Genomic DNA, 18,034 nt, shown 5'->3' on the forward strand with positions numbered 1-18,034 from the left:
TTTCCTTTATTATGGACGGCATCCGTCCATGCTGGCTCATAGCCACCGTGGGACTTGGTAGAACTTCCCCAGAGGGTTTGAGAGGCTCTGACTCTTTACTGGTGTAGAAAGCCCCATCTTTCTTCCTCATTGAAGGCATAGAAGGCTAAAATTTAAACCTAGAAATGTAAATAGCCCCAGATCATACTCAACAATACTATTATGCTCTAACTCTCCCTACAGGCTTCTTTTTTGGCTTCCTTAAGCAAAGTGTGCAACGAACCTCTTATAACAACAAAAAAAATTAACTTATCTAAGCAATTTTAGATTAGAAGTGTTTTTGAAGGCAGGGATGATATCTTAAATTTGTATTCATTAAAAACTTTATAAACAGATGGGCTTTGGGTCTCCGTTCTGCACTCCCTCTCATTCACAATGATATGAGTTTTTGTTCTGGGACTTTAAAGCCTGATACCTGATCCTATCGACACCTCGTGATCACATAGGCTGGTGTGTTTCTTCACAATGTGGGCTTTGTTGTTTCTCAGCTAGATGGTCACTTATTTATCTTCAAGTCTTTAAGACCCTAGATACTTTATCTTTTAATAGCAGGGCACCATCAGCTTTCTTCACCACATTTGTTTATTCACCTGCTTTGTCTTCAGCGATTGTGTTGGGAAGGTGAGCATCATAGAATGCCAGGTTAATAGAACAAAGAGTTCTTGAGTTGAGGGAGTACTTAGGTAGAGGGCCAATGTCCATCTGCTATCTTAATATTAACCTATAAATATATGTATACAGATCTATTTCCTCACCACCATAGATATATATTTACATACGTACATGCCTGTAGTTAGACCTCTATAAATGCCCTTTGCCTCCTAGTTCTTTCCTCTATTTCCTTTTACTTTCCTCTTGTCGCACTATCATATTCAGCCTTCGTTTGGGTTGCAGTAATTCCTCTCAGTTACATTGCCCATCTGTAGGCAACTGGACATCCCCTTACAGAAGGGTCTTGGGGAGGAGATGAGCCAGGCAGGGTGCAGTGTAGCAACGATGAAACATACAACTTTCCTCTAGTTCCTAAATGCTTCTTGCCCCCTCCCCCTCAACTATCATGATCCCAATTCTACCTCACAAATCTGGCTAGACCAGAGCATGTACATGGGTACAGATAAGAGCTGGAAACACAGGGCATCCAGGACAGATAAACCCCTCAAGACCAATATTGGTCGTAGTCATACCAGGAGGGGAAGGGGAAGGTGGGGGGAGATAGGGAGAACCGATCACAATGATCTATCTATAACCCCCTCTCAGGGGGATGGGCAACAGAAAAGTGGGTAAAGGGAGGCATTGGTCAGTGTAAGACATGAAAAAATAATAATTTATAAATTATCCAGGGTTCATGAGAGAGGGAAGGTGGAGGAGGCAAGGGAAAAAGTGAGAAGCTGATACCAAGGACTCAAGTAGAATGAAAATGTTTTGAAAATGATGATGGGAACAAATGTACAAATGTGCTTGACAACATGCATGGATGTATGGATTGTGATGAGTTGTATGAGCCTCCAATAAAAAGATTAAAACAAAAAACTGTATAAACAATTATTACTTAATACATATATTTAAAGCTTTTTTCCTCTTCAACAAATACAACCTATCAGACATTTAGAAAATTACTTTTCATTTTAGATAAATAACTAATTATCCTATTAACCAGAAGTAGTTGCTCTCTGTTTTAGTACAAACAAGAAACAGGGAAGCTCTTTCTGTAAACAGCCAAATAGTAAGTATTTGAGACTTTGCTGGCTGTGAGGTTTCCGTCACAACCCATCAACCCTGCTGTCGTGTGGGAAACAAACAAACAAACAAACAAACAAACCAGGACAGTGTGAGCCAATATAAGACAATACGTACGTAATAGGCATGGCTGGGCTCCAATAAAACTTTATTTTCAAACACAGGAAGCCTGTTGGGTTTGATTTGTGGGCTGTCGTTTGCATGAGCTGGCACGAGCCAGTGGGTTTCTGGTGGTACATTGGGTTAACGATTGTGCTCCTAATCTCAAGGGCAGTGGCCCAAACCCACCAACCTCTCTGTGTGGCACAGAGGAGGCTGCCTTCTCTTGTAAAGACTTTTAGGTTGGAAGCCCAGTGGAGCAGTTCCACTCTGTCCTACATGGTTGCTGTGACTCATAATCAACTGGACAGCACCGGGTTTCATTTTTGGCTTTGGTTTGCAGAAGTTATCTTTTAAACTCTGTTCTTTTTTTAAACCAGCAGCGTTGTAGTGTACTGTAAGAGATAGTATAAGACTTTGAAAAATGTTAGAGTAGATGGGCTTGCATGCATTGGAATGTGGGAACCTCTTAGGGACTGTGGGATTTTGTGGGATATAGCTTCTTAGTTGTCCCCAGTGGTGACAATGGGCTGTTGAGGGGAGGTAAAAGAATCTAAATAATTACTCTGATTATGGCCCTCCAGAGTTCAATCTTATTCCTTACTATTTAATTTGGAGTAGGGAGAATTGGCTAAAGATGCCTAAAAAAATTCCTGAAGGGAAAAAAATGGCAAAATAAAACTGAAAAACCCTCTATAAGAATTTGCCTTTGACGAGGTTGCTTTTTAAAGTCTACCATTTGTGAACAACTGGCGGCAAAGCAAATCACTCTTGCATGTGAACTTGCAAATAACTTCTGTTTATGAAGAGTCAGCCGTGGCCCTCCATTCATCATCCCCCTGCCACCTCAGGTCAAAAGCAGTTTGTGCCCATTCAAAAAATGTTATTTTAGCATTCATTTGCTGTTGTAACAGCTTGTAAGATCTTTTTGGTTCTCAAATTTAATGACTAATAAGGAGTTAAATAAAATCTTTGACATGTGTTTATTTTAGATTAGTATTAGTGTCATGATTTTACCTTATTATTATTATTTTTCAATGCTTTAAGTGTTTCCAGTGGTTCATAACAGTTTGATTTTATTTTGCCATTACATATTTTAAAGATGGAAAATATTCAACTAAATCAAAATACTATATATAAAAATATGGCTTTTTTTTATTGTGAAATAGTAAAAACACTGTATATAAAAATATAGCATTTACTATTGTAAAACCATAAGTAATCTTATGACCAAGCATAGACTCCTCTATTGAAAGCACAAAACCCAGTGAAAGTCATATAAATGTGTCAAAAGCCTGTTACTTAATCTTTCTGGCATGGCATGTGTTTACCCTGGGCTTTCTCGAGAACATGGGCCAGTTGACATAAAGGCCAGTGCTATTTTCATGGCTTTATGTGTTGACAGAAGGTGGCACGTGTTGCCGCTGTGAATCTAAAGATCACCTGGGGAAAAGCACTGTGTCCTGGCTCTATTCGAGGTGCACACGAGGTGGAGGACATTGAGTACACTTTGATCATTTCCTTGGCTCTAACTACCCGGTCAAGAATCTGGTTTGGTTTGCAATTTGTTTCAGGAACATGGAAAGACTACTGTTTGTCTGAGTCTTACATTTATTTCTGCCAGCTGACCTCGCCTACGCTGCCCTCCCTGAACGCACAACCCCTGACTTCTAACTCCTTAGAGAAATATTTCATATTTTGTCAAAAGTTTAAATTTTGAGCCAACCGTTTAGAAATGGATCTTTTGTTTGATTCTTCGGTTGAATTCCAACTTCTTCTGTGGCTTCCTCTCACCCTCTTCTTCAACATTCTTAGCACTTTCTATGTGCTAAGCCCAAAGGAGATGACTCTGGGATTTCAGCGCATGGTCCCAGAACCAGTTTGGACTCCCTTTTAGGAAACCAAAGATATAATACTTCCTCTGCCAAAGAGAAAGCAAATGATTAAGGAAAGTGAACTTTCCAAAATACATTCTAGTTATGGGATCAGAGCAAGGAGGTGTGTTATCTCAAAAAAAGTCCTAATGCCTTTGCCTGCGTTTGTAATTTCTTCTGAAAATGGGTTGTCTGTGTTATGTTAATGAAGCAGGATTAATGTAGCGTGTATCTTGAGTTCATCTATTTTTGAGAGAAGCATGTTAAAGAGTTAAAAAGGCAGCAGAGGGGAGATGGGGTAAGATAGATGCCACAGTCTCCATGGAATCAGGAAGAGGAAACGGAAGAGACAAGGGCTTTCAGAGAGCTGACCCAGAAAAAAGAAAAAGAAAAAATCTCTTTCCAGAGTCAGCTCTGAATTCAGACTTCAATATTCCTAACCTGTGAGAAAATAAATTTCTGTTGGTTGAAGTCACCCTCTTATGCTAGTTCTATTACAGCAGTACTAGAGAACAAAGACATGGTGAGAGCAACCTCAGCCCGTTTCTTAGCAGATACGCCCACGGTGGTAAATTGGCACTGTTGGCATCGGCAATCTATTAGCCTGGTTTTTTCCATCCATAGGAAAATGCAAAATGTGACACATTCAAGATTGATGAGGGAATTATTAAATAATTATATAAATTCTTTTATTTACGTATTTTGTGGTTGTTGTTGAAAATATATACATCAAGACTTACCTGGATCCAACAGTTTCTGAGAGGGGGGGTGAAAGAGTGAGTCTGCTGTTAATAAAAATACTAGAAAGAGGACATGATTTAAGATTTAGTTTGTTAAAAATCCAAAGTGTCACAGCCCCCTCCTGGGCAGTAAAATCCCTCTTCAGCTTAGTCTGAGGGATGCTCCACCCCACTCAGGCCCTGCAGCCCGGGACCTCAGGAGATGGGGTCTGACAAGTCCCGAGGAAAGGGAGCTCGTGTCCTGTGAAACCTGCTTCTTTGGTCACATGGTTTAGGGTCTTGTGATCATTGCAAAACCTGCTAATTATTTCCTGTGATCATTGCAAAGCCTGTTTTTGTTTTTGCTTTTTGTCCCATGGCTCAGACTATGTAACTTGTTTGATTTTCACTGAATTTTGAAGCAGTTTGGAGGTAGCAAGTCCCACAATTTCCTTCTGTTTGGGGCATACAGAAATAAAAATTTAAGAGTTTCTCGACTCAACCTGGTCTCTGTCTTTGGCAACAATTCTCCATGTGCCATTGAAGGACCCTGATTACATTCTGTAGGCTATGTGACCGGTCTCATCCACCTTTTCTGAGTTATTCCTTCTCTGTCAGTTTGATTTTACAACCCCCAATGTTCCTATCTAATCTTTTGAGTTCTTCTTGTCAAACAGATCTCATATAGATAATTCTTAAAAGAGCATGTGCTAAAGGCAGACATTTTCAAATTTGTTAAGCTAAACTCTTAACATTTTTTATGGTTTTAAGATTTCAAGGAATATTTTTAGCTTATGATGTAAAGGCTATCTCAGCATTATTCCAGGGGTTATTTCAAAGGTTATTTTGAACCCCTTCAAAGGTTATTTCAGGGGTTCATCTAGTCTTCAGAGTTCTAGAAGTCTAGATTCCATGAATATCGGAAATTCTAGTCTTCATTTTCCCTCTTTAAACATGATTCTTCTATGGAATCTTGGTTCAGAATGTGCAGTAATGGTAACTGTGCACCATCTAGTTCTTTTGGTCTCATGGCAAGGAGGCAGTTGACCGTGGAGGCAATTGGACACACATTTCATATTCTCCTCCTCCTCTTCCTGACTCTCCTACTTCCTCTGCGGCTTCATGTGAAATGAGACCTAGTGTTGTGTCTTGGATGGCTATTTGCAAGCTTTTAAAGCCACAAACAGTATGCTTTAAATTAGGAGGTAGAACAAAAGCAAGAAATGTGTTATTAGGCCAAGTCATTGGGGTGTCCCATGAAACCATGGCTCTTACTTTCCAAACAAAGCAACCGAGGATCATGAGGCTTTGGGTTGTACATAAACAATGTCAGCAGCTACTCTTTATTTTTCTGCTTTTGTAAGCATATCCATCACATAACTTTTTCCATTTCAACTCTTTACAGGTACACAAGTTACTGATAGCAAGTAAAATACCCGTACCCTTAGTTAATGTGCTAGTTCTATCACTGTATAACCTCTCTTTTTCACCTCCCTCCCACTCCTGGTAATTATTAATATGCTTTTTTCCCATTTTCTAGAAAAACAATTTAATTGGCACATGATCCACATATCATATAAGTTAATAGTTCAGTCATATCAAGAAGAGTTATACAATCATTATCGCAGTCAATTTTAAAACATTTTCATCTTTCTTGTACTCATTATTATTAACTCCTCATAAACTATATTTTCTATTCATTTGCTTCTTATCTTTTTATATAAATGAGATCAAGTATTTATATTTATCCTTTTTTGGATAAAGATAAATCCATATTTATCCTTTGGTGATTCACTTGTTTAAACATCCTAACGGGGTTTAGCTTCCTCCATGTTGTAGCAGGCATCAAGACTTCACTTCCCTGACTGGCTGAGCAGCATGCCATCGTATGTATGCACCACATTTCGTTTTCCCGTGCCCCTCTCCATGGGCATTGGGTTGTTTCCAGCTTTGGCTATTGTGAACAGTGCTGCAATGAGCATTGCATCTGTCTCTGCTTCCAGGTTGGGGGGGATGCACCTAGCAGTGGAATTGTTGTCATAGGATAGTTCAACTTCGAGGTTTTGAGGAACTACCACACTATTTCCCACAATGGGATACCATTTTGACTTCCTACTGGCATTGCGTAAGGGTCCCGATTTCCTCAGATCCTTCCAGTGTTCATTATCCTCTTCTTTGCGTTTAACCTCAGCCGCCACAGGGAGGGTCCAACGGCATCTCATTGCAGTTTGATTTGCATGTTTGATGGCTGCTGACACTGAGCTTCTTTTCAAGTGCTTGGTGGCCTCTCTGGTGAAATGTCTAGTCAAGTCTTGTGCCCATTTTGTGATTGGGAGAGCTGTCCTTCTGTTAAGTTGGTCACTTTTTTTTCCCTTTTGAAATGTGAAGATTCTTTTGGATCTGTGGTTTTGTTGCGGCTGCAAGTGGTCCTGGAGACCTTGTCACCGTATAACCAAAAATAGAGACGAGGTTCACTTTTTAAATTCTGATTTTATCTCTGAACGTGCTTACAGAATTAAGTAGCGGGATTTCTTCCTCTGGAACCATTTCAAAGATACAGTGAGAATCAAACAAGCCGTATAACCAAAACTTTGGAGCAGGTTGTGGGCAGAAATAGTTAACACATTTTACAATGATCAGAGGACCTCCATGCAATGGGGAAAAAGGAAGCAAGGTTCACAGGAAAGGCTTTATTTCCCCATGGGTGACCATCCATTGATGTCCTCATTACTCCAGTGAGTTCCAACAGGTAACCCCTCAGGTTTTGAGTTCCACTACTTATTTAAGTGGCCCTGCTTCCCCTTTCTGAATTAGAAGAATTCTGAATAACAGATTTTTCAAAAGGCCCAGGCCTTGAGTAATTAACAGGTTTAAAGAGATTCACTATAAGGTAGGGGGCTGTTACATCTTTAGTCCCTTGAACTAAATGTCAACAAATTGTTATATTTCCAATAGGATTGAGAGCAGGCTAACTCTTCTATTTCCCTATATCATTTTCCAAAGCTATCAGTAACTTGACTTCTCACTATTTTGGTAGCCTTTGATGAACTTACATTTTTGTTAAAAAACAAACAAACAAACAAACAAAACATCACTCCTATGGAGACTGACAGTGACCCTCTAGAGCAGGCAAGAACTGCCCCTGTGAGTTTCTGAGACGGTAACTTTCCGGGAGTAGAAAGCCCCATCTTTCGTTCTCCTGCAGAGTGGCTGATGGTTTTGAACTTCAGACCTTGTGGATTGCAGCCCAACTCTTAACCTGACAGGTCTCTCCTAATCACATGTCCAAAGTACATGAGAAGTCTTGCCATCCTCACTTGTTAGGAGTATTCTGATTGTACTTCGCCCAAGACAGATTTGTTTCTTCTCTAGCAGCGCATGGTCCCTTCAAGGTCCTTCAGCACCACAATTCAAATGTATTGACTCCTTTGCTTTTGAATCATGGTTCTTGATACAATGTCAAACTTGCCCGTGCATAAGAGATGACCGAGGCTACCAGGACTTGGTATTCTCAACCCAACGAACCCATTCTAAGTAATCCACTTTTCTGGTACCACCTAGCTTGCAGGAATTCCGTTCCAATGTAGCACTGCACATGGGCCTCTCCACCGGAGCTAGGTCAGACCTCAAGTTGAAAGCACAGGCCTCCAGACTGCCAAGTCTGCCCATATTTCAGATGCCAACTGGGACTTTGAGTTCCCATGATATCCTCCTTTGTGACCCACTGGTTGCAAATTAAGGGCTCTCCCATGAACTCCTTGCGATGCCATCGGTAAGCCTGAAGGTCTCCAGACGACCTTGCTCCTGACTTGCTTCCTTCCAATTGATGATTTCTGGGGGGGCTCACAGAACTTATGAAAGCACTAAACGTCCAGTTTTATTGTAACACAAGTTCTACAAATGAAAAGACATAAGTGAGGGCCGGGAGGGGCCGTAACCTTCATGTTCTCTCCTGTCCTTTGTGCCTGCATGTCTATCACCTACCAGGAAGTCCATGGAACTTCCTGGTCCAGAGCCTTCATTGAGGCCTTATTGGGCTCCTGACTGCTAGGGTGGCAGTTCACACACCCCAGCCACTCTGTGTTCATAAAGCACCCCCTCTGCTCCTGTGGCCTTGGAGAAGACGCGCCTCTGACACCCAGGAAGCCTTTTCTCCCAAGAACTATGACTTACTGAGATCACAGGGTTTCGGTAATGACTGCCCAGATAAGCAGGACAGAGTGCAAGTGCTTCTAATGCTGTAATTGGTAACTCATAGGACATTTCAAAACTACCAGGGACTGATTATCCGACCTTTAATCTTGGAAAGATGGAAAAACATACATTCAAACACATATTGTCCCATTGCTGGGGCAATATGTATGTGCCATATATACTTGTGTATATGCTGAGTTTTTCAGCACATTTTTAAATGCAGTTTTTGTGGAAAAATTAGGTGCCTTGGCTGATATTTGGGTCAGCTTATACTCGAGTATGTATGATTAATTTCTCTTATTAAGATATTTACAGTATTATATGTGCATATGTAATATCTCTACCTATAAAAATATATAAAATATACATACTTGTATATATCCATACTACCTTTTGTTTAGCAATTTCTCATAAAATGTGAGCATCTCTGATTTAAAGTCATTTTAAGGATGTTTATAATTTATAATATCTTTCAGCTTGTCTTGAGATTTGACAATGACTCTAAACTAGAACAGGGCATGTACCCTGGAAAGTTTTGATGGGCTTTGCTATTCCATGGGGGCCAGCTAACCCTGGGCTGAATTGTCACTGGGTGCCCCAAGAAGAGGTTCTACAAGCCACCAACTGGGTGTATTTCCCCTGTAGCCCTTAGACATTGCAAATACAGCCTATTGCATACAACTTATGGTGAAATGGTTAAACTCGCAGCTGCTAACTGACAAGTTGGCAGATGGAACTCACTAGCATCTGTGGAGGGAAAGACCTGACAATGCCCTCCCGTAAACCTTACAGCCTAGGAAGCCCCATGAGGATGTTCTACTCTGTCACCTGGGACTTCTGTGAGTCAGAATCAGCGCCATAGCACACAGTCGCCCTTATAACATGCTGGGGCTTTTGCTCTAAGTCCTTAAGGCACTTATTGAACTTCAGAGTCTAGAACTGAATCCTAGATTTAAAACTTTCTGCTACGATTACCTTGTAAAAGTTACTTGCTATCTTTCATTGGTGAAAAATTCTGTAAAGTAAGGTTCTGTAAGGCTTGAGTTATAGAGTCATCTAGTGTTGTTTTAATTTCGTACTCTGTTCTCTGCCAGAAGAGTAGCATTTTACAGGCTATTGCAGTGACGGCACTCTACTTCAGTGTCTTTACCTGAAAAAATGGGCATAATAGTACCGACCTAGTGAGATTATTTGAGGTAGAAGTGAAATAACAATTAAGAAGTGCCTAAGACATGATCGTTATATGATAGATAGTATGGTTATTATTTGATGGGGCTTCCCAACAAGAGGGACTTTTGGATATTGTTTTAGGCAAAAATCAATCAAAAGCAAGGACCATTCCTGTGGAGTCATTTCTGACTCACAAAGTTCCACAGCTGATGGTAGCAGACCTCCTCAGCTTTGTGCTGAAGAGCAGCTGGTGGGTTTGAACCATCAACCTCAACTTTGGTTATCTAATGTATACCCAACAGCATCATCAAGTCCCCCTATAATAAGAATAGTTTCTATTTAAAGGGGTGCTTCTGGTGGCAGACGAGCTTGGAGCAGGTCTTCTTTGTTCTAGGAAGAACCACTTATATAAATATGAATATGAATAAAGTAATAGGCATACCTTATTCTGAGGAAAGGTGTGGCCTGGTTTTATTTGACCAAATCAATGGTAGCCTTCTATGCCCTTGGCATATCGCAGGTTGCTGTGTGGGGCTAGCGGAAGTGAAAGCATATTTCCTCTTGAGGCTTAACACTGTTTGCACATCTGTGATGGACTGAGGAGTTCTCAGCCATGGCCATGTGCTAGGAAAGGTGACTGGATTCCACCCACCCAGGAAGAAACTTTCCATGAGAAATGGGAGGCTGTGTGCTGTATTGCAAATAAAAACCTGAACAGTAATACAGAAAGCTGGTTAAGCGTGTGTTAATCCGGGCAGACTAGAGAAACAAATTCATAGACACTCATACATATATAAGAAAGAGCTTTATATAAATGAGCAAAAAACATCCCAACCTAGTCCAGATCAAATTCAGAATTCAGATGTTAGCCCATATGTCTGATACCAGTCTCTGAATTCCTCTTCAGATTCACGCATCACATGCAATGATGCCGAATGCAGGAAGATCACTGGCCAGTGGGTGGAAAGTCTTGTGGATCCAGTGGCAGTGGAAGCATCTCAGTGGTGGCCTGAGTCTCCATGTGGCTCCTCCAGCTCCAGGGTTCTGGTTCGATAACTGTAGCTACATCCGGCTTGTCATCAGGAATGTAAAACACAGAGAGTGTGTGTCCTACCTCCAGGGAGGAAGATAGCGGTTCCCAGACTCCTCAGGAGAAGGTCATGCCCACACGGAGACATGCTTGGCTATGACCTGATTGACAGGCTAGACTCCACCCTTTTGCTCAAGTTGACCGGAGATTATATAACTGCCACAACGGGTTACTCATCTAACTGACCTGTAATTCTGCAAGATAGGACCTAGTATTACCCCCACTTTTCCAGTTACAAAGCATACTCTTAGAGATTAAGAAATTTGCCCAAAGTTGGAGGCCTAGCAAGTGGTAAGGTTGGGACTTAGATCTGTAGGATCTTTGCACTTCACCGTACTCCATATCTAACCATAATCTTGATGTGGCTTTTTCTTTTGTCAATAGTTGACAAAATATAGAAGTGCAAGTTAGGGCTCAGCATTAGAATACATACTTCTGTACTGGAAATTAGGCAGAGAATGTACAAGGGCTTTGTGTTTCCCCACCTCCTCTAGCTAGGAGATGGTTATATGATGCAATCCACATTCTTGCCTGACTTCTGGAAATACAAAACGCAGATTTTCAGTAGGAATGCCTAAAATGCAAGATCATTCTGTAGTTATTATAGATGTGTTTTCTACGTGAATGTGATCTTTCTGGGCCCTGATGATCTCATCTGTAAGATAAGAGGCTTGTACTAAGTCATTGTTAAGGCTCTTTTCATGCTGGAAATCCAGGAATTTATAAGCTTTTCCTGGTATTTAACCTTTGACTTTTTTTTTTTAGCTTCTTTAGCATGATGATCAAAATGAATCAATGGAGTTTAAATTTCATATGACAAGTAAGGGAGCCAGGACAATGGGTTTATGAGGGTTATAAAGGAGAGTTATAGGAGTATTTTTTTAAACACAGCTGTAGATGAAAGGGCATTGAAAAGAAGGAATTCCACATTTTAGAAGTGAGTAGGTAAAGGGAAGAAGGCGGAAGTTCAGGAAAGACTTGCAGAAGGATTGCATAGAGCCATGGATAAGGCTGTTGTGCCCTAGATGTGAGCAGGCTACAATTAGAAGGGTCCTTCTGTGAGGAAGGAATCGGGCATCAATTGATGGGATAGCTGAGAGGATTCCCGCCTTTGTGCAGAAGCCCCACTCTCACTCACTGCCTTCCAGTTGACTCCGACTCATCGCAACCCAGTAGGAGAGAGCAGAATAGACCCTGTGGGTTTCCATGGCTGTTACTCTTGGTGGGAACAGATAGTCACGCTTTTCTCCTGAAATATGGACCTTACAGTTAGCAGGTCAGTGCGTGTAAACCCACTGCGCCACCAGGGCTCCTCTCTACGCTGCAGAGCTGGTAAAATTACCCTGGCCATCACAGATAGGTCTACCCCTGCTATAAAAAAGCTTTCTTAGTCTTAATTCAGTTGAATTAAAGAATTCATACTAAGGAAATATAAAACAAAAGCCACAAAATGTAGCTATAAGCAAACTTTACAGGGTATTCATTTCTGATTCTCATATAAAAGAGTAACCTCTTTCTTGCCATCTTTGTTTTTCTCAGTTAGCCTTTTTTCCTTCTGCTTTTGTCCCCAATTCCTTTCCCTTGTCTGTTTACTTTTTCTTCCCGTTGTCCTAATATGTACTACGCACCATGTTTTAAAGTCTGTGCTGGGCGCTGTGGACAATAGAAGATGCGTCAGACACAGGCACCGCTTCTCAGGATGTTCTCAGGCTAGCAGTGGAAAGAAGCACTGATAAGGTGAAATGGTAAACCACATTTATATGACGATCCATTCCAGATTTCTTTTCCTCATCTCTACCTTCTCGGAAAATCTAAGGAGCCGTTCTACTCTCTCTTACGATGTGTAGGAATCAACTCAATGGTCCTAGGTTCGGTTTTGTACACTGTCTATAAGGAGCCCTGGTGGCGCAGTGGATGATGTCTTAGACTGCTAGCCACAGGCTGACAGTTTAAACTCACCAACTGATCCTCAGGATAAAGATGTAGCAACCCACTTCTGTAAATATTACAGCCTTAGAAGTCTTGTGGGTCAGTTCTACCCTGCCCGGTGGCATCACTGTGAGTCAGAATTGACTCAATAGCAATGGGTCAATGGGCTGTTTTCTGAGAGACATTGGTGGTGCCATGGTAGAAGTCTCACCTTCATTAAGGAGAACTGGGTCTGACTCCGGTCCTCACCCAATCTTGGGGGTCACCTTTTGTTCCTCTGTGCATGGGAGAGGCTCAAACAGTGACAGCAATACCAGCCCCTTCTGTAGAGCCCCTCTCCGTTGTGTGCCATTTCTAACTCCTGCTCTAAGAATTTGATGGCTAACTGGTTAGACTGACCCAGGAACCCAAGTAGCTCAGCGGATTAAGCATTAGGCTCCGAACTAAAAGATAGACACTTCGAACTCATCCCCTGCGCCAAGGGAGAAAGGCAAAGCAGTCTGTCTGCGTCCATAAAGATGGGCAGCTTGGAGACCCTGGGTCACTAGAAGTCAGAATCACCTCCATGGCAGTAGACGGTTGGGGTTTTCCCTGGACTGGGGAAAGTTGCTTAAGGTTATCTCTGTCGAAGCAAACCAATTGCAGATGCATGGTTACTTACCAGATGGCGTTTCACAAAAGGTTTTACAATGAGATTCAGCACTTGCTTTTTTTTTTTTATTGAATCATAAAAGTATTTCCAGGACTTTACTAAGTGCCTACTATGTGCTAGGAACTTATGCTCCAATTTTCCAATTATCATTCCCTACTGTAATCAATTCCTAGATGAGATTACTAAGAGGCATTAAGTGGCCCATTTTTTCAAGGTAAAAAGGCTAGAGGTAGGATTTGAATATAGATCTATCTAATCCAAAAGGCCAAATTCTTTTCACTACTGTACTTTATTGCCAAAATGCAGGTATAAACTTTGTACTCCCCCCATAGAAATTCTACCTCTCAGATTTGAATTTTTTAGCTTATAAGATAAAGCATGTTCTTGAAGTTACAGTACATAATCTTTGTTATAATTAGACTAGTTCTAGGTAAAAAACTGAGTAATCTGTTGCAAATCATATAATTTTTTATTAAAACATAACAAACAGGAAAATTCCCTTAATGAACTACTTTTACAATTTCTTTAAGACTTTTCCTCACAATAATTGATTACTGCTTATTTGGGAAATGTGTGCAGTCTTATTCGCATTAATCTTCTTTGTCTAAAACACAGGCGATCTTATAGGCATTACCAAGAGAAAACCAAAACTCAAACCAAACTCACTGACGTTGATTCCAACACCTATAGGGACCCTATAGAGGGCAGAGTGAACTGCTCCTTTGGGCTCGTGAGGTGGAAATCCTTACTAAAGCAGACAGCGTTAGCTTTCTTTCCGGGAGCAGCTGGTGGGATTGAGCCTCTGACCTTGCAGTTAGCAGCTCAATGTTTAACCCACAGTGCCTCTAGGGCTCCTCAAGCGTAAAAGGCAATGATAAATTCTCTTACTGAATGGTACTATACACAAATTGTAGAAACTCTCATTAGAAAACTCTCATTTTAAAACCATAAAACTTAGAAATAGCACTGTATACTTTTATAGCCAATGTAATGGTTAAACCAACAAGAGAAATTGATGGATTGTTCATTTGTTACCTAACGACACTGTTGTATATTGCTGCTTTAATATTAATTTGCCAAGCAGATAATATACCAATATGCTTTTATTATTGTAACATAGTAATCCATAGAGGAAAACTCAGCACTGGATTGAGATGGATTTCAATAGGTTATGAGATTCTGTGCTTATTGAATTGTGCTTAGTCTACCAGAATGGCATTTGTATTGAATTGTTGAATGGATGCAGGTCTTTTCTGCATTACAAAGGGAGCTCATGTGAAGGCTATGTAGTGCACATGTATTAGTGGCAGTATGTACACAATAACTAAATAGCTTTTGTCCTCCCTGGGTATCAACTCTTTGATCAGTAAGTAAAATTAGATTACATTAAAATAATGCTTGGCTAATATTTAGTGCGGCCTTATTTTTATAATTTATGGACCCCGTTTTAAGAGCTGGTGATTATGAGTGATGTCCATGACAACTGTGCTTGAAACTAAACTCCCCACAGGTGAGAGACGCCCACCCTTTTTAATGATCTTAGTTTGCAATCCATGAGCAAGACTGGGGATTTAGAGAAATGGACTTTGACCATTGTTGAGGGGTGGGATACACAGTGTTTCCAAAACATCTTTTTAGAAGTTGCTCAGGGAGAAAAAGAGCCCCACAACCAAATAAGTTCTAAAAAGACAGCATATTATATATTCCTCTCTTGGAGATTAGGAAACCCTGGAAGTGCAGTGGTTAAATGCTTGACTTTAGCCACCAGCTGCTCCCAGGGGGACAGCCAGCGTGTGGCACCTGCTTATGTTAAGATGGAAGATGACAGCCTTGGGCATCTCCCGAGGGCAGTTCTACTCGGTCCTGTAGGTCAGTGTAAATAGAAATTCACTGACAGCAATATGTTTCAGGTATTAGTCACAAAGCTTATGTAAGAAAAGGGTTAGAATTTGGGAGGGACTTAGAGGTTTCGGCTCAGGCCATCCTCACCTAGGACTGCTGTCTTCTGCAGCCAGCTGCGGTGAGCGCGGAGGGCTGACAACCGGCTTCTACAAGAGCTCAGGGGCACGGCTATTGTCTGGGGGTTCAGCTACTTTCTGCGTGGACCTCTCTACGGAGAGATTTGAGTATTCTCATCACCTGTCATCTGGCTTCCTCCAGAAAAAGGATCCCAAAAGGAGAAGCGGGAGGAATCCACAAAGTCTTTGAGGATCAGTCCGGAGAATACACATCGCCGCTGTCATACGCTCCTCATTAGATGCAAGTCACTAAGTCCAACCGATATTCAAGGGAACGAAAATTAAGCTTTCCTTTTTCAATGAAGGATTATTACTTAAAACAAACATGTGGGCAACGTTTTTAAATGAGCACAGTACTCCAGGTGCCTTTTTAAAACAGGAAAACAGACTGCCGAAAAGAAAATAAATGAACTTCTAAACATAAACTGCCCTCTTACTGATGACAATGTTTGACAGCTTATGTTTCATAATATTACACTTGCAAGCCCAGTATGCTTACTGACTTTATGAAATATTAGAGAAAAGTCAATAGATATTTCCATGGTTGAGACCTAGAACTTCCAATGTGGTAGTTTTACAATAAATAGTTAACGCTTAAGATTGAAACGAATTAAAGTGATTTACAATGTCGTCTTTTAAGAGCCTTGGCTCTGAAAAGGGGTGCTGGGGACAAGTGGTTAAGCACTCAGCTTTGGGCGCAAGGCTGATTTGCCACCCAGGGCCTCCCTAACCCGGAACTGGGGCCGTTGGGCTTCATCTCTCGTCCTGAGACATGGCTCGAAGCATGATGAGTAAGAAATGCTGAATCACTTTGATGTTAACACCCTTCCTTTCTCTTAGGGCTAATCCAGAGGTGTTGTAAGGAACTCTGGTGGTATAGAGGGTTGCATATTGAACTAATAACTGCAAGGTCAGCAGTTCAAACCCATCAGCTGCTCTGTGGGAGAAAGATGAGGCTTTCTCTCCCTGTACAGATTGACAGACTCAGAAGCCCAGAGAGGGAAAGTCTGTTCTGTCTTGTAGGGTCATTGTGAGTGAATTGACTTGAGTCATTGTTTGTTTTGGTATACGTCTTGCAGCTGCTTCTGAATTCGTGGATGCCCTTGAATAGGGCAACCTTCCCACACCGGGCCCTCAGACCTTGCACGGCAGATTTTCTCCGTTCAAGGACCCTGAAGAGTCTGGAAATGTGTAGGGAGGTTTTTGGTTATCATAGTTGCCTGGGAATTATTTTGGCTTCAATAGTCATGTGCAGGATGCTCGGCACCACAAATAATTGTTCTGTCTCTAATGCCAATAGTTTCTCCCTTAGGAAGCAGTCTTTCTCCCCCTACCCCCACCCCCACCCCCGTTCTCTGCTCTCCTGTCTGCCCCTAGTTTAGATGTTACGCTCTGAGAGAAGAGGAATGTGGTAGACAGTATTCACCGCAGTGCCCAGCTGAGTCCCTTAAATGTAGGGAGTGCTTAATAGATACTGAAAGGCTGCCACCAGTTACATTGACAGTGGTTGAATGGTGGACCAGATAATAGATATCATGAAAAGTTGCTGAGCAAAATTCAATCTTCTTAGACATTAAACTGACTTGTCTGGTGTGGGGATGCTGGCTTCACCTGTTCTTTAACGAAACTCTCCACTGGTTTCTCAGGAACGTCGGTTTTAGGTTTATGCTTTGGGGAAGAGGATGGTTTTCCTGTGTGTACTGGAACAAATGTGAATTTATGTCAGAGGGATGTAAGGACTGACAGAGTTAATTTTATTCTGCATCTCTGTATTGGGTGGGTGGGGAGTAATTAAGAGCCCTGGTGGTGTATGGGTTAAACATTTGACTGCTAGTCCCAAGGTCAGTAGTTCAAATGCACCAGCCGCTGAAGGGAAAGAGCTGAGGCTTTATGCTTCTGTCAAGATTTCCCATACGCGGGGTAGGTCCACTTTGCCCCACAGTGTCCCTGTGAGTCAGAATCGACTCTCTGGCAGTGGGCTTGTGGTTTTAAAAATAATAGTAAAGACAAAAATCTATAAATTTATGTATTAATATACATTAATGTATAAATCTATAGATTAACTTGAAAACATGGTTTCTAGTTTGCCTGGGAAAATTCAGATATCTTGTAATTAAGCTCTTGAGTCATGACATCTCTTTTCAGTCTGTATCAAAGGATAAAAGGAGATAAACGGGTTGTCGGGCTCTGGATAGATGTAATTATTTTTTTTCAGTAAGATTTTCCAAAGGAAGAGAGTTGTAAGTATGGTGATTATTTCTTATGAACACACAAAATATTGTTTAAATGTAATTCATATATTTTTAAAATCATTGTATTTGGGGCTCATGCAACTCTTATCACAATCCATACATACATCAATTGTGTCAAGCACATTTGTACATTCGTTGCCCTCATCTTTCTCAAAATATTTGCTCTCCACTTAAGCCCTTGGTATCAGCTCCTCATTTTTTCCCCTTCCCTCCCGCCTCCCCCTCCCTCATGAACCCTTGATATTTATAAATTATTATTAT

Source organism: Echinops telfairi, unplaced genomic scaffold (assembly GCF_000313985.2).
Source record: "Echinops telfairi isolate 266 unplaced genomic scaffold, ASM31398v2 ScPeMD7_7424;HRSCAF=8462, whole genome shotgun sequence".
Lineage (NCBI taxonomy): Eukaryota > Metazoa > Chordata > Mammalia > Afrosoricida > Tenrecidae > Echinops > Echinops telfairi.